General features: G+C 36.8%; 1 long non-coding RNA gene across 1 annotated transcript in view; it reads left to right on the forward strand.

Annotated features, from left to right (window-relative positions):
- LOC133322617 (uncharacterized) overlaps window positions 1-21,109 on the forward strand; it is a 91,287-nt gene extending 70,178 nt beyond the window's left edge. Inside the window, exon 3 of the long non-coding RNA XR_009754060.1 lies at window positions 20,967-21,109. This is a non-coding gene — a long non-coding RNA (uncharacterized LOC133322617). The remainder of the gene's footprint in view (window positions 1-20,966) is intronic.
- The last annotated feature ends 755 nt before the right edge of the window (window positions 21,110-21,864 follow it).

Here is a 21,864-nt window from a genome sequence, read left to right on the forward strand (position 1 = left end):
GGCCTCTAATAGGCTTTCAAAAAATCAGACCTCCAACAGACTTTATCCAGGTCTTTTATAGACCTTTTATAAATCTAGTCATCTAATAGACCCTGGTTCTCTAATAGACCATTAAAAACACAGGACTCTAAAATAGCTTTAAAAATCTAGACCTCTTATAACCCGTTTACAAAATTCAGGCATTTAGTAGTCCTCTAATATACCTTTGAAAAATCAAGGCCTCTTGAGGCCTTTCAAAATCTAGGCCTCTAATAGACCTTTAAAACCCAAGGCCATTTATAGAAATTTAAAAAAATTTAGTCCTCTTTTAGACCTTTTACAAAATTCAAGCCTTTACTAGAGCCTTGTCTAGGTCCCAGAAAAATATTTTTAAAAAAGCCAGACCACTTTTAAACCTTTAAAAATGGAGGCCTCTAATAGAGCCTGGTTTAGGACCTTGAAAGAAAAAGATTGGTTAAAAAAATCCAGGCCTTTTATAGACCTTTAAAAAGTCAATCCTCAATTAGAGCCTTTTTTAGGTTCCTGATTTTTTTTTAATGCAGGCCTTATATACGCTTAAAAAATGCAGGCCTCTTTTAGAGGTCCCTGAAAAAAATATTTTAAAAAAATTCAGGCCTTATATACCCTTAAAAAAATGAAGGCCTCTGTTGGAGTCTTGTTTAGGTGCCTGAAAAATATTTTTTTAATCCAGGCCTTTTTTATACCTTTAAAAAATCCTGACCTATAGTAGAGCAATGTTAAGGTCCCTGAAGAAAATATATATTTTTTTTTTAAAGCAAGGACTCTTTTATACATTAAAAAAATGCAGGCCTCTAATAGAGCCCTGATTATTTTTTTTTTAAATCCACGCCTCGAATAGGCCTCTGAAAAATATTCTTTGAAAAATCCACGCCTCGAATAGGCCTCGAATTGTCCTCTGAAAAATATTCTTTGAAAAATCCACGCCTCGAATTGTCCTCTGAAAAATATTCTTTGAAAAATCCACGCCCCGAATTGTCCTCTGAAAAATAATCTTTGAAAAAACCACGGCTCGAATTGTCCTCTGAAAAATATTCTTTGAAAAATCCACGCCCCGAATTGTCCTCTGAAAAATAATCTTTGAAAAATCCACGGCTCGAATTGTCCTCTGAAGAATATTCTTTGAAAAATCCACGCCTCGAATAGGCCTCTGAAAAATATTCTTTGAAAAATCCACGCCTCGAATTGTCCTCTGAAAAATATTCTTTGAAAAATCCACGCCTCGAATTGTCCTCTGAAAAATATTCTTTGAAAAATCCACGCCTCGAATAGGCCTCGAATTGTCCTCTGAAAAATATTCTTTGAAAAATCCACGCCTCGAATAGGCCTCGAATTGTCCTCTGAAAAATATTCTTTGAAAAATCCACGCCTTAAATGGGACTTGAAAAAATATTCTTTGAAAAATATTCACGACTCATGTGGGCCTTGAAAAATATTTTTTTTAAAAAATCCTAATATTTTGAAAAATCCGCGCCTCATATGAGCTTTTAAAAACTATTTATAAAAAATCCACGCCTTTGATAGACCCTTAGGCAGACCCATGAACAATATTCTTTAAAAAATCCGCACCCGAAAAGTCCTGAAAAATATTCTTTAAAAAATCCGCACCGGAAAAGTCCTGAAAAAAAATTCTTTAAAAAATCCACGCCATTTATGGGCAATGAAAAATTATTTTTTGACAAATCCACTCCTCTCATGGACCTCAACAATTATTCTTAAAAAATCCACACCTTGTTTAGGTCCTTGAAAATTACTCTTCAATAAACCACTTTTTTTATTGGGTTCTGAAAACATATTTTCATTTTTAAATACTCATCTATCTCACTTTCCTTCCCTCATCATTTAAAATAACCCCTTTTTTTAAAAAAAATATTAGCCCATAAACAAATTACACATTAACACCAGACAGATGGTTTTTGTTGTTGTTGTTGCTGCTGCTGCTGGGTATTGAAATCACATCCACAATAATTATTTATATTAAATTATTACTTTGATCTGATTATCGTTCGATGTGCGAGTATGTGTGTGTGGAGGGTGATGATGATGATGGTCGGATGTCTGTCTGTCTGTCTGCCTCTGATGATACCGGCAATCATCAAGCAAACGAGCAATCCAATTCAAACCAACCCAACCAGCCAGTCAACCATCCATTCACTTTCCACATTGGATATCATCTATCTGTGCTATCATTTATTTAACCGCTCTTTCGCTCCCTCTCTCTCTCTCTCAGCCCCCCTCAAAATATTTCAAGCATTTTATAAGGCCATAAATAAAAATTAAACATAAATTGCAACAGAAATTCAATTTAAAACAACAACAAAAAATATTTTCATAGCAAAAATGGAGGGGAGCAGTGGCAGTAGAAAGAGAAAAATTGATTAAAATTATCTGGCGGACAGACGGCCTGTCTGTGTGCCTGAATGGATGGATGGTTGGATGGCTGGCTGGCGCTTTAATAATAAATGTTCACCCTCGCTTTTGATTTTTTTCTCCCACTTCGTCGAATGTCTGCCATCATCACTGGCAATCAGTTCATTATTAAACTGATAATTGCAACAAAATTCTGGCGTTGATCCCACCAGCGTTATGCTGGGAGCTTTCCCCTCGCGCCCAATGATGACTGACTACCGCCTGTTGTTGTCGAGGATTATAAAATTGTGCGAAGAGATGGTTGTGTCGATACACACTGTGTTTGGCCTGACATCATCATCATCATCCTCACCCTCATGTGCCATCATTCTTCACTATCACCAATCGAAATGTAAAACAAAAAAGAGGAGGCCATATCATCATCCTCCTCCTTTTTATTATTTCATATTTTTTTGTTTTGAGCTTTTTGTGATGAAATCTTGCATGCATGCCAATGGTGTATTAGGGTGGGTGGTTAAATATTTATTTAAAAGGAAATATTTTTGCTTTAAAATTTAAAACTTTTTTCAGGAACATTTTTTTCCGAATATGAAAACAAAAATAAAATCTGCTGACTTCGAATTCGTCTAATTAAAAAAAATATGGAAATCGAAAACAAAAGATATACATTAGAAAGCCTAAGAATACAACAACGAATTGTCAGATCAATAAACACGAATAAAGACCAAGACACTACTAAGCTTCAGTATTCAATTGCAATTATTTGGAAATCACCAGTTCTGTGATATATAAACCTAAGCTAGTCTTTAAAAAATCTACGCCTTTGAAAGACCCTTGAAAAAAGTCCTAAAAAAATCGACGACTTTGAAAGGCCCTAAAAAAAATTCTTAAAAAAATCCACGCCTTTGATAGACCCTTAAAAAATAGTTTTGAAAAATCCACGCCTTCAACAGACCCCTGGATTATATTCTTAAAAATCCACATATTTGAAAGACCCTTAAATTCTTAAAAAAAATCCACGCCTTTGATAGACACTTGAAAAAAATAAAGACTTCTAAAAGAACAAAAGTAGTCCTTAATAGTCGAATAGCCCTTAAAAATCCCCTCCTATAAAACACCATAAAAATCCAGGCCTCTAATAGGCCTTTTTTTTAATTTATACCTCTAAACAACTTTTAAAAATTAGCGCCGATAATAGACTTTTAAAACCTGCAGGTTTCCAATATTTTGTTTAAAGAACCGAATCCTCAACTAGAGCTTCGAAAAAATCCAGGTCTCGAATAGACCTATAAAAATCCACTCGTCTAAAAAACATTTTAAACTCGAGGCCTCTAAAAGACATCCCAAAAAATGTGGGCCTTTACAAAATACAGTCCTCAAAAAAAACCTCGAAAAGACCTTTAAATATCGAGGTCTGTTATTATTATCCATAATACTCCTTTAAACATCCAGGCCTTTAATAGATATAAAAAAAATCACTCCTTTCAAAGTCCTTTAAAAAAATATAAGCTTCGAATAGAACTACACTAAAGACCTTGAAAAATCTAGGCCTGTAAAAGACTTTTAAAAAATCAAATCCTCCTTTAAACATCCAGGTCTCTAATAGACATGTAATAAAAATCACTCCTCTAAAAGACCGTTAAAAAATATAAGCTTCGAATATAACTACAAACATTCCCTCATCTAAAATACCTTTAAAAATCTAGGCCTGTAAAAGACGTTTAAAAATCCAATCCTCCTATAATAGACAAATAAAACTCACTGCTCTAAAAGTCCTTTAAAAAATATAAGCTTCGAATAGAACTACAAACATCCCCTTCTGCAAAAGACCTTTAAACATCTAGGCCTGTAGAAGACTTTCAAAAAAATCCAATCATCTCATAGACCCGTTAAACATCCATAACACTAATAGACCTTTTAAAAAAGGCAAGCCTTTAAAAATCCAATCCATCCAAAATTCCACTCCTCCAAAATACCCTAAAAAATCCTGGCCTCGAATAGTTCTTTTAAAATCAAGGCCTCTATAAATGCCTCAAAAAATCCACTCCTCTGAAGTATCTTTCAAAATTGAAGCCTTTCAAAAACTTCACTCCTCCAAAATACCCTACAAAATTCTGGCCTCGAATACTTCTTTTAAAATCATGGCCTCTATAAATGCTTCACTCAAATCCACTCCACTGAAATATCTTTCAAAATCGAAGCCTTTTATTGACATTTAATGACCATTAAAAATTCAGGCATCTAGTAGACCTTTAAAAAATCCAGGCTTCTAATAGACCTTTCAAATTCCGTTCCTCTAAAATAACTTTAAAAAATGAAGGCCTATAATAGTTTATAAAAAAGTCAGGCCTACAACCGACCTTTAAAAATTCACGCCTTTGAGAGACCATTGGAAATATATTCATTGAAAAATCCACGCCTTTGAGAGACCCTTGAAAATATATTCTTTAAAACTCCACACCTCTCAGAGACCCTTATTCTTTCTTTCTTTAAAAAATCCATGCCTCGAATAACCCTCTGAAAAATATATGGATATTCAAATATCCATGAACAAATCATCTTTGAGAAATCCTCGCCTCGAGTAGTCCTTTGAAAATATTCTTTAAGAAATCCACTCCTTGAATAGTCCTCTAAAAAATACTATTTTAGAAAATCCCCAACTTTAACCCTCACCAATTGTAATTCGTGAAAAAAATATCCTTTAAAAAGACCACTCGAAGTTTAGATTCCAAAAAAATATTCTTTAAAAAGTCACCGCCAAGCTTAGGTCCCCAAAAAATATTCTTAAAAAATTCACGCATTGCTCAGGTCCCCTTGTTTAGGTCCTTAAACAATATTCTTTTGGTTCTTTGGATCAACGCCGTATATGGGCCTCCAAGACACATTTAGGTTCTAGAAAAATATCTTTCAAAAAAATGCTCATCCTCAGAATTTTTTTCATCATTGATCCCACCTTAATATTTTCATTTGGTTATGTTTCTGCTTGTTTTTTGAGTATCGATGCACTTTTTCGTCGACTAGCTACTGATAAATAACTCTTGGCTCTTGCGTTCAATTTGCCATATGCCGATTTTTTTTCTTTTTCTTCTCAATATGTGTGCATGCCAAAAATATACTCGGCAATTTAAATATAGCCAAGCATGCATACCCACCCAACAAAGCAAATGTCAGAGATTTCAACAATGTATCAACTATTTCGAATGGAATTTGAACAAAAATCGATTACGATGTTGTTTCAATATTGAAATGAAAGTTGAATTTTATTAAAAAAAATCGAAGTTTCTAATTTATGAGATTTTTTAGTTTCTTCAGACATGTCGGAACGAAATCGGAAGAAATTCGAAAAACTTTTCAGAGCGAAAATTTGTCTTCTTCACATCATTTTTAGTGAATTGATGTAGTTTTTATGTCTTCTGATTTTTACAAATCAAAATTTTAAACGAATTTTTGGAATTTACTTCTCCAGACTATTCTGACAAGAATCGTAAGAAATTCGTATGTGTGTTCTATAAACTTTTTCTTTACAAAACATTTAGTTTGTTGGGTATATTTTTCTTGTACGAAGCATGTTTACAATGTGCAAATACAAATCAATTTGTAAAAGCAATTTTAAATTTTATTTTCTTCAGAAAATAAACAAAAGTGACAAAAGTCGTAAGAAATTCGTATATGTGTTCTATATATTTTTTTCTTTACGAAAAATTTAGTTTGCTGGGTATATTTTTTGTACGAAGCACGCCCACAAAGTATGTATGTCGGCTGGTTTCTCTTTTGCACATAATACTGCATTGCCTTGCGGCAGGTTAACTGGCCGCTGGCTAGCTATGCTCTGAACAGCAGTCGAAGACCTAAATGATTGCATCAAACAACAGCACAAAAAAACACAATTCACGTAGTGGCTCTTATTGTGGCATTTCGTTTAAAAAAACTTGACCAAAGACCAACCAACCGGTCAGAAGAACGGAGACCATCGTTTCCTCCTTGTCCTCGTTTAACTTCAGTGTCGTCATGGTAGCAATGAAAAAAAATATTAAAACGATGTTATCACATCTTCACACAGTGGCTTACATTTTGGAGAGGGACTTACATTTCGGCAGGCTCCCTACGGCTTGAAAATGCGGATTTAGATGTTCCATAGAAATATTTTTAAAAATACACGCCTCTAAGACATTTCACAGGTCCCCTAAGCTTGAATTACGAATTTCAAAGCTCGCGAAAAATATTTTAATGTTTAAATCAGCTTGAATTGCGGATTTTAAAGTTCACTAAAAATTGCCGATTTCGAAGTTCCAGATTTTTTTTAATCCGCGCTTTTATTGAGCTCCCTAGAAATATTTTAAAGTAATTCCCGATTCTACTAAAGTCCCTAAAATATCTTTAAAAAAAGTCCACGCCATGGGCCCATACCTGTAAGGTCTTCCACACAGGTTAAATAGTTAATTTTAAGTTCAGTTAATTTATAAAAATAACTCTTCCTTCATTTGGAACCACCACCATTAATTATCGATGCTTTTACACTTTACTTGCCTGAACCGACCATCCTTCCCCCATGTTCTATCTTTGCTAACCTACCTCCTCTGATTCGGCCTTATTGTGTTAATATCTGGTCTTGCTTCTTTTCATTTAGATTTTTTTCTTAGGTCGGGGGGAATATTTGCCTGCCATCTTCGATGGTCAGTTGCTGGCCGGGTACGATTCCGGCAATCATCATTTCATTCCCTTAGCTGGCTGGCTTGTCCGTCCGTCCCGTTCATTAACAACCTCACAAAAAAGTTTGAAGCTAGAGCTCTTCCCTCCTCAAAGTATGTTCGAGTTTTTTCCCTGAGGTTCAATTCTGCCCTTCTTCTTTTCCTCCACATAGCATGTCGCATTGTCACTTTTGTTGTTGCTGTTTGTCTTGTCGCGGTTGCTGATTTTTATTCATTTGCAAATTTGCATAAGTACGCGTTGCGCATAACAACGTCTCAGCTACGGCGACAACGACGAAACAAGCAATGAAATACCAACAACAACAACTGCAAAAGCTATTAACTACAACAACAAAAATAATAAACAGAATTTACTTTTTTGTTTGAATTGCTGGCTGATGTTTGCCCCCTTCCGCCAGAAAAAAAAATTTATTTGCTGTCAAACAACAGCCAACCAAACCCCAAGGCAGGTCCGTCCAAGAAGCAGAAATACTTGCCAATATTATTATCGTAGCAGCTCTGTGCTTCTGCTTCTTCGTCTTGTTCATCTGTCTGTCTGCCTGCCTGTCGTCACATAATCGTTTGCAATATATTCATTCCTTCATTTTGGTTAATTTTCTTCATCTCCACCTTTGTTTTTATGTAGCCGCCACCGTCGCCCCGCCTCTGTGTGTGTGTCAAGTGTACAAGAAGTCTATTATGTCGGAATTTTTTTTACGATTTTTTTTTGTCGTCGACATCGACATGTGAATGCAAAAAATGTTTGAATGCTGATTTTCTTTCGCTTCTTTGTTTTTGTTGCTTGTCAGATTTTTGTAAAAGTTTTGGGGAGGTAGACAGTGGTTAAAATGTGAAAAAAAGTAAAACATTACCTCTCTAATCCTCGCCTTCCCAATTGTGATGAAGATAGCGTAAGAGTAATACGTGCCTTACCCTTGATCTATGCCAGGCTTGCCATGGAATATCTGTTTATTCCTAGAGTCCCACCTTAGTTCTCCTTCCTGTGCAAACTTTCAACTTCTTCACATGCAGTATCTTCTCCCACATCTAAACAGACATTGCCTTGTAACACATGTAACACTTGCATTCTGTAACCTTACCGTTGATCTTGTCCAGACTTGCCTTCCACACTTTAAGTCCCATAATCCTTCTCCTCCCTGTTGGAAACATCCCACTTCTTTAGAAACAGTGTCTTGAAGAGTGTTGAGGCGGGTCGTTCATCCTGACAAACCTAACTTTTATACGCCCGCGTCGGGTGCGAACTTCAATTTTTGTAGGTGACTCATAAAAAGTTTATGGTTGACCGAATCTTTGACCTCTTTATGAATCTTTTTACTCAGCTTGATGGATGTATTGCTGTCGACGATAACATCGTAGCCCAGAGTTTTACGGTTATGAACGCGTTATTCCATCCTCTATTATTTTATTTTGCAGAAGTGGATCCAGTTTTTAATTCCATAATTTTGTTTATTATAGATCTCGTTACTCTATTGTCATTGATCAGATTGTAACACAGCTCTGTATAGAGCTTCCTGGTTACCTTTACCCTCCCAAACTTAAATTATCTTAAAACTACCTTAAAATGTAATCTTACAACTATAACTATCTACAATTCTTATATACAGGCTAAATATCGGCGTCAAATATGTGGTACCTCCGCTGGTAGTACATCAGCCGGTAATCATCATTATATAGGATTTCACTGTATCGCAGCTTCAGCAAAGCTGCAGGTAGGGAAAGGTGTTTCCTTCTAAGTATGGAGTGGAGTTCTTCGTTGCACTGTAGGTATTGTTCCACTATCCCGCTTTCCAAAAGCTGGCTCCTTTCCAGGAAGTTTAGGGCATAGTTAATCATACAGACATCGATCTGTTTGAAGTCCTCAGTTGCATTGTAGATGTTCCTTTTAGCCGGACGTCTATAAATTCCATTGTTGGTCTCATTCCTACGCATAATGCCAATATATTCCTCTACCACATTTTATTCCTTTCCATTTGGGCTGACGATATGTCTGCCAATGCTGCAAATGGGTGGATGATGGGTGGGATCGCTTGCTTGTATTTTCCAAAAGCTGATACCTTTCCGGGAAGTTAAGGGCACATTTCATTATGCAGCCATCGATCTAGTTAATGTCATCGGTTTGCTATTGGCCGGACATCTATAAATTCCATTGCTATCCAGTGTTGGTCTCATTTCTACGCATTTCTCTCCCACATTCTAATCCTTTCCATTTGGGCTGACGATTTGTCTGTCAATGCTGCAAATGAGTGGATGATGATAGGTGGAATCACTTGCTTGAATATTAGCAATTTTACCTCCGAAGAAAGCCCTCCTTGTTTTTGGCAGCCAAAGTTCATCGTTTTGCCCTTTGATAGCACATAATCCACATAACGGCAGAAGTCGAATCTTTAATACAGAATGATTCCAATGCACTTCGTCTTATCTGAAAGTTCTATGAACTCATTTTATAATTGGTATGTTTTTGTCGGAAGCTCTTCGCAGTGGACTTGGGTTTGTCCTTGAAAACCACCCATACTGATTTTCTAACATTGGGGACTTCAACCCCATTTGTTATGGTAGTTGTGAAGTGTTTCCATGTACATATTTAATCTTTTCACATTTCTTCCAAAGCGACCTCGTAGTGCAAGTAACACATTATGAGCAGTCCTGGTATGTCACATACGACTAGGTTTAAATAACCAGTTTGTGATACCTAAGATCCCTGTTGTTCAGAAATCTTATCTTCTACTCTCACACGAAAAAATCGATACTTTGTATATCCTTGAAATTTATTTTTTTGGACCACCGAAACACATGTTCTAACATTGAACCCTTTATATGTCGAAGTTGTTGTGAAGTGTTTCTATGTACACATTCAATCTTCTTTTCAAAGTGCTTCTAAAGAGCCCTTGTAGTGCATGTAACACATTTTATCTGATTTTCTTTTACCCAATAACCCGGTTGGTGCGACGCAGAATAAAATGCTCCAGTAATTTCCCAAAGGGCGATAATAGGGATCGACTTCTTGTAATTTCTTTGCTCTCGTATACCCTTTTCTGAGTTACTTATCCTTAAAAGATAAATAACATTCTAAGGTTACATTAAATTAAATAAATAAGGCTTACTTAGTTCAATGCTGGAAGTAATTTGAAACTAAAATAGTTCAATGTTTCTAATTTTCTCTTGGTCCACCAGTTACTTATTTAAATGCAAGCTTCAAACCTGTAATTGTAAAATGAATTTTTTTTAATATTTTCACAATTATTTGCCAAGAACAAACTCAAAAAGCTCCAACCTCCGCATCCACCATCTCTGCACACAATTAGCGCCAATTTACCTCACTATCGCTATAATTGTCTAAAATGGGCTCTTTAATTTTTTCCCCTTTTTGCATAACAAAGTAATTTACTCTCTTGATCTCTACTGCAAACAGCAACAACAAGAACAACCGAGAAAAAAATGCAACTCTATTCATTCAATTATCTATGCCGAACTAATCACGCACATTAAACAACAACCACCAACTTAACACAAACGTCTATTTGTTGCAGTTGCTTTCAAACCGGTTAAGTTGTTAGTTGTGAGAGAGATTAGGTTTAACTCTTTATTGGCTTTTATGGCGGTTTGTTTTTTTCCTCATTTCTGCTAACTGAAAGCATAACAAATTTATCACGCAAAAAAGGCAATGTTCCACTGTGTCCCGTCTGGACCCTCCATCCACGTTTATGGTCTTGGGAGTAGTAGTATGTAGTTTGTCCATTCTGCATATATTGACTTGTATTTTGGTGTAGTGCCTGCCTGCCTTTGCTTTTTGGGTGGTTGTCCAGGGCAAAGGAAAGCCCCCTCAACCACACCAGATTTTACTGCTGCCGCTTCTACTGGCTGGCTGGGAGGTATGGTTGGACTTCCCTGCCCGGCCTGCGGTTCATAAGGCGACAAACAATAAAGTCTTGCTGCTGAGGTTTCATACTTCTTCTCCGATTGTGTGTTTATTTATTCTTCGTTTTTGTTGTTGTTGTCGATTTTTATCCGTATTTTTTTGTTTGTGCCTCTGCGTTAGCTTTTTAATATTCCTTGAACGTTGTGAATTTATTTGCAAACACCACCACCACTCGATTTGTTTTCTGTTCACTGCCTGTTTGCCTTGCCCTACCCTGCAATGGCTTTTGTTTGTGTTGTTTTTGCCAGCTCTTGTTTGTGCGTTTTTTTTTAGTAGTGCGGGTCCGGCCAAGTCATTGAAACACATTCTCAAACCAAAAAAACTTTTGCACACACACCGTGCACACTCAAACATGCTGCTTAATTCCTCGGGACCAACCAACCGACCGACCCTCCACCATCATCCTGCTCCTCGATGATTTGCATTACGACTGGCTGTTGTTTGAAAAGCCACCCGTTGTGCTTCCCAGCCTGCCAGCCGGCCCCCTCTCTTTTTTGTGTGTTATCCGAGTTATTTTCTTTTCCTCCATCCTCTCGCCTTCGTTTCCTCCTTATGCATGCCTTGTTTAAAGAGTCATATAAACGAACGATCCAACCTTCCTGCTGTTGTTTTTGTATTCCGAACACAACAGCCAGCCAGCCATTCATCCATCCATACATTACCATTTTTATGAGTTGACTGAGCATATAAACGACTACCAAGGACGGACGGATGGACAGACAGATTTACGAATGAGGAGTATAACTTGCCTTGCTTGGGCTTTGCTTTTCATTCTGTTTTTTTTTTCTCGGCATACAAAAAAAGCATTGCTGTGATGTGTTGTGCTTTGGTGTAAAAGTGCTTGCCTTGTCATGCCATGCCAGCCAACCGGCCTGATTGTTGTTTGTGTACATTGTACAGAGTAGTCGTAGTAGTACAACGATGATGAGTGCACACACACAGTACGTTCGTGGCCCCTTGCCAAAAAAGCCGCAAAAAGAAGAGGGGAGAGAGAACACACGAAGCACACACAACAAAAAAAGTTTTTTTTTTTAATACCTCCTCGTCGACACACTCCATCAATTTGTCTTAATTTATAATCGGTACGGATTACAGTGTTAATTACGTTGCAGTGCAACATTACGACAACGACGACGACGAGAAGCATGCCGACAAGTCGCTTTAATTTTTGTTGTTGCTGTTTGTGTGCTTTTTGCCTTGTGTATTTTATTATTCCGTAGTTCTCACTCGAGTCTTCATCAACGGCGATGGCGGCGGCGTCGTTGTTGCCCTGTGTGGTGCTGTGCTTATGTGTGCACGTTTGTGTGTGTTATAAGCACTTTTTAATGCCTTTCGGCTTAAATACTGCCGCCATTTGCCCACGACTCTCTCCGCTCCCTCTCTCTCATCCATCATCTATCTCATCAAATAGTCTTGAGTTTTGTTTCGTGTGTTGTGTGAACTGCTGTGCTTTGGGATTTACTACTACTTTGTTGTGTGTGTGTGTTTGTTTGTCCGTTGGACTGTCAGTCAAATTCTCTGTCTTCTTATTATGGTGTTGCCAGATATTTAAGTTAATTATAAAATTGATGCAATTATAAACAAGCTGCCTTTTTTTCTGCTGATTTCTCAGACTCCCCCCTCTCTTTTTTGGCTCCTTTTTTTGTGTATGGGTGTGATGGTTTTTGTTTTGGTGAAAGGAGGGGTGGATACTTCTTAAGTTAAATATTTTGACAGCAATAAATAATTGAAATGTAATCATTTTTATATAGAGAGAGGAAAAACAATCAACAAATTAGGTGTGTTCCCGCACTCAAAATGTGGTAAACAATTTTCAATTTTAAAAAGAAGAAAATCGAAAAAAAATAATATTTAATAGAAAAATATTGGCTTTCGACACCATGTTTTCTTGGGGCCAAATCCGTTTCAGACAATTAAGAGTCGTCCGTCTGGCTGACTAGTGCGCATGATGACCCTCGAAGGGTGTAACCGATTTCATTAAAACTTTGCACAAAGTTATACTTTTTCCAAACTTCAATCACGTTTGAAGATGAGGAATATCGGTCAACTCCTTCTGGTACCTCCCACACAAAATGGTCAAAATGTTGGTGAAAATTAAATTTTAAAATAACATGCGAACGGACTATCCGATTCGAATTAAACTTTGCAAAAACCTAATATTTTTATCAAGCCTAGATCGTGTGCGAATATCCCACAAAGGGTTAACATTTTTCAATTTTTATAAATGCAATATTAGGCTAATGGAATGCCCGATGTGACCCAAATTGTACACATCGTAATAAAATTACCAGGCCTAGATCATGTCCAAAGATGCGACCCGTTGGTCCACTCCTTCCGGTCCAACTCCCCCACAAAGTGTCAACATTTGAATTTTTTTTTTTTATAAAATATCATACGATTTTCACGAAACTTAATACACATCATTCTATACTCAATTCAGTTCGCTATGCTAAATTTCGTGCAAATCGAAAGATATATAGGGACGACTTTAGTACACTATTTACATTAAATCGGTCGGAAATTTATATGGGAGATATATCTAAATCTGATCCGATTTTCATGAAACTTAACAGACATCACCATAGACCCAATTCAGTACGCTATGCCAAATTTCGTGCAAATCGAAAGAAATTTAGGGCCTTTGATACACTATTTACATAAAATCGGTCGGAAGTATATATGGGAGCTATATCTAAATCTGAACCGATTTTTCTCAATTTCACTAAGGTTCGTCCTTGGACCATGTAAATGAACTGAGCCAAATTTTATATAATACGGATTATAAATGCGGCATGTATGAATCGATTTAGAAAGTGATTCTATGCATATTCTCAAAAGAAACAATGTGTCTATCACGTTTCCTTCTTTCAAGGACCTTAGGCGTGCCTTTTTTAAAAAGAAATTTTCAAGGACCATATCCTGTACCACAGTAACATTCCATTGTTATTTTCTTCTGCCATCTCTCTTAAATTTCCTCTCTCTTTCTCTCTATCATTTTCTCACGTGTAAATATTTTTTTAATATCATTATCTAATCCTTTTTACTTACAAAAATATTAGGAAAAAATAAATTATCTTCCTCCGCAATCTGGCATCACTTAAAACTGCCACTACTAACAACCATTAATAACAAGCCAAAAGAACACAGACATAACTACTACCACCTAACTATCTATCTGTCTATCTAACCAACTAAAATCTATTATATCTCTACTCTACGATGGAAACGTACAACTTATTCACTTTATAAATATATATAGAAGAAAAGAACTGTTGAATAGGAATCTGCCAAAAAAAATAGCAACAACAACAGAAAATCCCCCATATCTCTACAGTACGTTCCATTACAACACTTTGAAACAAACAAAAACAAACTAATGCATGTTTTTATCAAAGAGTATTGCTGGCAACACATCATCATCATCGTCACACAGAGAAAGCTTAAACTTCAAGGAGAAAGGTACTCTTACTCACTCTCTCTTCTCTTCCCAACACACCACCCTCACAACCACCCGTTACAATAATAACAGCATACACAAAGAGTGCAGCACCAACAACCACGTACACGACAAACCAAACCATGCAAAAAAATAAGCTCCCCTTTTCCCCACCCTCTCCCTCAATCACTCCCTCTGTTTAGCACCATAAAAGATGAAGGCATTCAAAGCATCACACATACATTAACACACACATACACACAGACCCAAGTGTATGACAGGCTTAAGCATTCAAGTAGTAAAGTAATCGCTTCTCTAATTAAGTGCTTTACTATGCGCGCCACACAGCTTAAGTGGGGGGATTTTTCTCGTTGTTGTTTTTGTTGCTGCCATAGCTTTCATACGACGTTTTTTCTATGATGTTGTTATAGCTGTTGTTGTTGTTGTTTTTTTTTTCTTACTCTTTGTAGTCATTGAGAAAAATTACTCTGCTGTAAAACAACCCAGCAACCATAAGTGAACAACCAAAAGAACCACAAAAAAGCGGCAATAGCAACAACAACAAAACTGCTTCGGCTTCATCGTCGTTGTCGGTTGCTGTTGCTGCTACTATTAAATAGTACAAACAAGAAAGAAATGTTTACAAACATTGACATCAAAGGCCACATTTTGCTGCCATAGAGAGTGTAGAGAGTGGAAACGAGCGCGCAAGGGGGAAACTGAGGATCTGCAATGAAAATGAATTTTATGTTGGGTGTTGCTTTGCTATGCCTTCGTTTCTTCATTCCTCTTCCTCCTCCTTGGCTATCTGGCATATGGACCTTTGTTGGCAGCATTTTTTGTTGCCTCCCCTACCTTAGGTATGCAGGGTATATTCTAGTTGGATTTTTGTTTGTAACATATCTTGAAAAATTTTGTTGGAGATCCGGGAAGAATTTTCATATTTAGGTAGATTTAAGGATTTTCGGCATTTAAAGGTCCTAACCTCATTTTCCGATCGAAGTGGCTGTAATTTGGTTAAAGGTTCTGGATGCTATATCATTTAAAGTAGGTCCACACTTAAAAAAAAATACTTCGTATGTACTACTGTAGGATTTCAGGTTGCTAAAATCGACAGAAACTTGGTAAAATGATCAATTGTTGAAGACCCTAGCTTCATTTCTCGATCTCTGGAAGTGGCTGTAATTTGGAATTTCGGGTGGTTTGGTTAGGAGACCTTCTTACAGAAAATAGTATGGTAGGTTAAAATGTTGACATAGCCTCTAGGTCTAGGGTCTAGGTCGCTTTAAGTTATTTTCGGCCGCTTTTTCGAACCAATATCCAAATAGAAAAGGGGTAAAAATCACAATCAAAAATCACCGGTTTTGTTTTTGTGGGCATATAAGGGTCCTTACGGATTTTCAATATTTCTGGAGATATTAGAATCATTTTCCCAACCAAAAAACTCATACTTTTGCATTTCAGGTTCTCGGAGGGTACCCAAAAAACTCTTGACATACTATTTGGAACTTTAGGTCCAGATTTCGTATAGCAACCATTTATGCATTCTCGCTATATTTTTGTTATTTTTAATGTCTTCGAATCATTTTTTGACACTCCAGGTTCTCAGATAATAAAATCGATCCTTCAACCTGAAAGTTTTCCAAAAATAGTTTGATATAATGATCCCGACAGTTTTTCATTTATACTCCGAGTATAAAAATACATCCAGTTAGAAAATTCTATATATAGGTGAACGTTTTGACATATCCTTCATATAAGGACACCGATGTTTGAAGTCGCCATATATAGAAGACCAAATATATTTTTCGTATTATTTTCTCAATCGAAGTAGATGTTATTCAGCATTTCGAGAATAAAAACACATCTTGGAGAATTATTTTTGACATTTTGTCATATTCCCAAATGTGGGGTCCTGACCTGATCCAAGAAATGTTGATGGTTTTTCAACCAAAGTGACATATGTACCACGATCTCAAAGGAAAAAAATCCGCCATTGAATTTCAGGGTCTGCCCCGAAATTGTTTGGCATTTAGGGTATCTGAGGGGACAAATTCGCCCTGACAGAAATATATTTTTTTTAATATATAAACCATGTTTTGGCATCGCATCGAAATTGTTTGGCATATATTGACAAATTCGCCCTGACAGAAATATTTTTTTTTTTTAATATATAAACCCTGTTTTGACATCACATCCCATATATTAGTCCCGCCAATTTGGACAATTTGAAGGTTCCGGTTCTAATTTTTTAAAAAATTGCAAATAATTTGAAAATTTTGGGTTATGAAGGCGTTGAACCCCCTACATAAGTTAATATATATCCAATCGAATCACAAACTCCCGTAATGATTCCCAGGGGAAAATTTCTTTTTAATATAGAACCATGTTTTCACATAACTTCCGATATATTGATCCCGCCAATTTTGGATACCTTAAAGGTCCTGATTCCATCTTCTGAAAAAATTTGCAATAATTTGAAATTTTGAGGCTATGAAGGCGGCGTTAATCTCCTACATAGCTCGAATTTTTGCATAGACGTTATAAAAACTTCGGCCCGATCCGGAACTAAATTTCAGTTGTACTATTTTTCAAAGCTTTTTGTAAAATAAGACAACATTAGACCCTAAAAAACCTAGAGAATTGAGTTTATATGCTTGCATTTTTTGGTTGACTAGCTGGATAGTTGGCTTACGGAAACGTCTCTACTGGTCTGCTTTACCAAGGTTTTAGAAATTATTGTTTTTTCCTCTGCTCCAATGTAATTTACTTTTGCAAATAGTTTTTTGTTCATACGCAACCTGACAAAATTTGTAGCCTGGTCGGCTATAACAACCAAAGCCACCAGACACCACCCTCCATCTAATTTTGGCTATTTTGCACAAACTTTTATGGTAACCACATTCTCCGAACACATACATACCAAGTTTTTTTATACCATTTAACGCGTTTCCAGGTGTGGTCAAAATGAAATCCCACATTGGGAATTTTGCAAAATAATCACTCACCTTATTTTATTTCTTTTTTTATTTGCTTCAGTGGGCAATAATAATGGTAGCGTCACCACCACAACCTCCGGATGTTTGGAATAAATGTGTGACAACAAAAATGTTTTGTAAGTGGCGCTAGGGGAATTTGAAAATTGTGGCACACAAATGAATATTTAAATGCAAAACCAGCGCGCCAATAAAGTTTAGCCGCCACCAAGACGACCAGAAGACCGCACAACCACCACCAGAGTACTACACAAGAAATCGCTGACGGTGCGGTGTCACAATTTCTCTTTGTTAAATTCCTTTGGGGTTGTTCCTCTTCCCCTACTTCGAATCGTAGTCGTCGTCACAGGTCGTATTGTTTTAAACTTTACACTTTCTGTGTTTCTGGTTTGGGACATTTCACTTCTGTCCTGTGCTGTCTTGGAAATGTTGACACATGACACCTTAACTTTGTAAAATATCAAGTAGGAGGAGGACGGTATATCAGATAGGTATGTGTGGGTAATGTCTTAATTTTCTAAACAAAACCACAAGCTTTTTCCTCATTCAGTTTTATTTTTGTGGCGCCAGAGAATTTGCGAAGAACTTCTAAGGGAATAATTTACAAAGGTCTTCAAACAGACATTTTTGCAAACATCGAGAAGTGTGCTAAAAATTCGAACTACAGGAGGAATTTTTTTTTTATTGCAAAACATGAACTTCGAGAAATCTCTCAAAAATAGGAGACTTTCTAGAAGAAGACTTCCGCCGGTCAAAAATCTCCGAGAGAACTTCCAAAAAACGATAGAGCCCCTTCATTGAGGCAGATTTAAAAAATGCTCATTGATTTTCATACAAAAAGTGCGGAGTTACCGGACCTGAAACCAAAGTTGACCTTGGGCGCTCTTTTAAAAAATAACCTTACTTCTTTAAAAAAGTAAAAAAATGAATAATAAGACACTTGCTGTAATGATAAAGAGAAGAGAAGAGAGAGAGCCAATTTTGTTCAAAGATAAAGAAATTAATCCTATAAAAGTACGAAGATTCTTCGAAAAATCGCTTATTATTAATTATCTGAAAGTTTCCTGTAATTGTAATTTAATTTTTAATAAAATCCCTTTAATTCTTTAAAAAAAAATTAAACAAATTAATAATCAGACACTGTCTGTAATTGTAAAGAGAAGAGAGAGAGAGAGCCATTTTTGTTCAAAGTTCTTTAATTCATTTACAAAAGTACAGTGATAAATTTCCAATTCCGCATAATCACAACGGCAACTACAGTATCATATATTTCCAAAACAATATAAATATTTCAAATATTTATTTGAAATTAATTATTTTTTTAAATACAGATCCAAAGTCTCATCTTGTGTGCTCTTCCAAAAAAGACATGTCAAAAACAAAGAGAACCACGTTTATTAAGACGATCGATATAATCACAGCTAAAGTGTAAATTACAAAAAAATGTAATAAATTAATACAATTAATTAATAATATAAAAACAATTTAATATCAAATTAAATAAAGTGAAATAAGATAACAAGAGCACATCTCTTCATATGTGTAACTGACAAGCAATTGCAAAATAAAGAGAGAGAGAGAGAGAGAGAGAGAGAGTTTACCGGCAACTCTTCAAAAGCAAAGAAATACTTTTAATTGTGTATATACATTTATAAAATAACAATAATAGTAAATAAAACAAATTAAAGAATTAATAAACACTTTATAATATAATGCCAAAATAATAAAAAACTATAAAATAACAATAACAAATTGAACAAGTAAAGAGCCTTCTCTTCATATGTGTAATAAAGCAATAACAAAGTGGGAGAGAGCGCATACTAACAAATCTTTAAAAAACAAATAAATGACAACAATTCACATATTTTTATAAAATAATAATAAAGAAACAGTGAAAATAAATATAAAATTATTAATTTTTTATAAAAAATGTCCAAACTATGCAAATAAAAATTAAAACAAATAATACTAAATACAATTCAAAGAGAGCAATGACCTCAGACTCCTTCATACGTCTTGTGCTGCAGTGTAAATACGGCCGTAAACAAACATTGGGATAGTACAGAGAGAGACGATCTCTTTAGTTGACAACACCAGATGATTGTTGGTGACAATCAATCAATTGCAATCAATTAATAAATTAAATAACACATTTTAGCGCAATAAAAGCCAAAAATTATTTAAAAAAAAATTCCACAAAAAATCATCCCCGGAAGCCTAAAAACTACAGAAGGCACTAATAACAACATTATTGTGAAAATTGTGCTTGGAAAAAACAAACGGCCCCCCGCCCCCCATACTTGTTGTTTTGCATTAGTTGTCTAGTGGTGTTGTTTGAACATTCCGTGTCAATTCGATTTGTGTGCCGCCGCCAACAACAGCAGCAGCAACAAATCGCACAAAATTACACGGAACACGACATTAAAGACAAGTTAACAAAATAGCGATTATTGTACGTGTTGAGTCTTCCAGTAGCAATGCACAACAACAGGATGGTGTTTGTGCAGCTGCTGCCGCTGAAACAGCCGTTGCCGCAGTCGTTGTTGGTGCGACAGCAGCAGCATCCACAGCAACAATCTCCACGAAAAATTCGACTGGCAAAACAACGACAACAACATCTGCAGCAGCAGCTGCATCGACAACAGCGCCGGCACTCAATACGGCCACAACCATGCCATCCACTTCAACGGCGGCTAATAGCCGTCTTACTACATCAACTGCTACAACTACAACAGCTGCAGCAGCAGCATCGAATGTTGGTGGTAAAACAGCAGCAGTCTCCTCCTCGGCAACAGGAGGAGGAGGAACCATTACCAAAACATCAAACAAAACCAAACAACGCCAGTCATCAAATACAACAACTAATGCCTCCGGCAAATCGACAACATCAGCAAAGAACAATACAACGGCTACAACAACAAATTTATTGTCTAACAAAGAAACTGGAAATATTGCCGGCGGGGGCTATATGGTGTCCACATCATCATCATCATCTTCCTCATCCACAAAAAATGTTGAATCTTCAGCGAAGGCAAGTACAACGACTCAGCAGCAACAATTGCTTATACTGTCGTCAAATTCGTCGTCTGGTGGTGGTAATAATGCAACAACAACAAAAGGGCAAAAGGTGAGTTATTTCGGTTCTAGAATTCTTCATCTAGGAGGAGGAGGATTATAACCAAAAACAAAACCTTTGGTCTCCAAGTGTTGAAACACACCAGCATACAATTTTGAGTTTATTTTATTCAAAATAAGAATTTGGACAATCTCTAATACGAATTTAGAAATTTCAGTATTTATGAGCATAGACGGATGCTCATAAATACTGAAATTGAGTAGGAATTAAAAAAACCCTAGGTCTCCCCGCTATAAAAAATCAACTGCCTACAATTTTGGGTTTAAATAAGAATTTATAAATCTCAATACTCTTGATCTTTCGTTTATATATTTTTATGATTTACATTTACAAATTCAAATCAAAACACAATTCTAATCATTTAATTTTTCTTCTTCCTCCACAGGGTCCTGAAAAGTTAGGAGCCATTGTATTTCCCTCGACGCCCACTCAACAAATTACAAATGCAACACCGAGTCCTACAACACCTCGAAAATCATCAGATTATCCTCTGCAGGCGACAAGTACAACAACGCCACCTGTTGCAGCGGCGGCCTCGACATCTGTGACAAGTTCCAATACAAACTCCTCCAGCGGCACACCATCTTCTGTGGCTGGTCATGTTGTGTCCGCGTCATCATTGCAACATCAAAAATCACCCGCTAACAATGAACAGAATTCCTCCAACTCCTCCCAACAGCAGCAGCAACAACAACAATCACCAGCTCCGACACCCACGCAACAACAGCAATTTTCAATACCCACCAGTGGTGGTATGTTGCCTGGTGGACCACTATCTCAGGTGGGTGGTGCGAACAATGTTTCAATGTTGGGAGCACCTCATGGTCATGGTCTGGTGCACGATGGTCGACCACCTTCAACGGGCGCCATGGGTCCTGGCGGATCTTTACCGCCACCACCACCACATTCGGTATTTGGTCCACCCGTAACATCAGCTGCTGGCGATAACAACAAATCTTCACTGGGACCACCATCACATCCCTCACATAGCAGCAGCGTACAAGGAGGATACCCGTCTAATATAAATCAACAACAGCAACAACAACCTCCACTGCATCTCAATGATCCCCGCAATGCCCTCTCATCACCCTCATCATCAGCGGTACCATCACCGCATCCACATGGTTCTAGTGATAGTCCCTTTGGACCAAAACATTTGGCCGGCTCACCATCTGCTCCGGCTGGTAATCTCATGTCGCCTGCTCCACCACCGCACAATGCGTCGCCGTTACCAGGTATGCATCCCAAGTCATCCGGTTCTGCGTTAGCTCCCAATTCACCAG

This window comes from Musca vetustissima, unplaced genomic scaffold (genome assembly GCF_032173495.1).
Source record: "Musca vetustissima isolate MV318-11 ecotype Yass unplaced genomic scaffold, APGP_CSIRO_Mvet_v1 utg11391, whole genome shotgun sequence".
NCBI lineage: Eukaryota > Metazoa > Arthropoda > Insecta > Diptera > Muscidae > Musca > Musca vetustissima.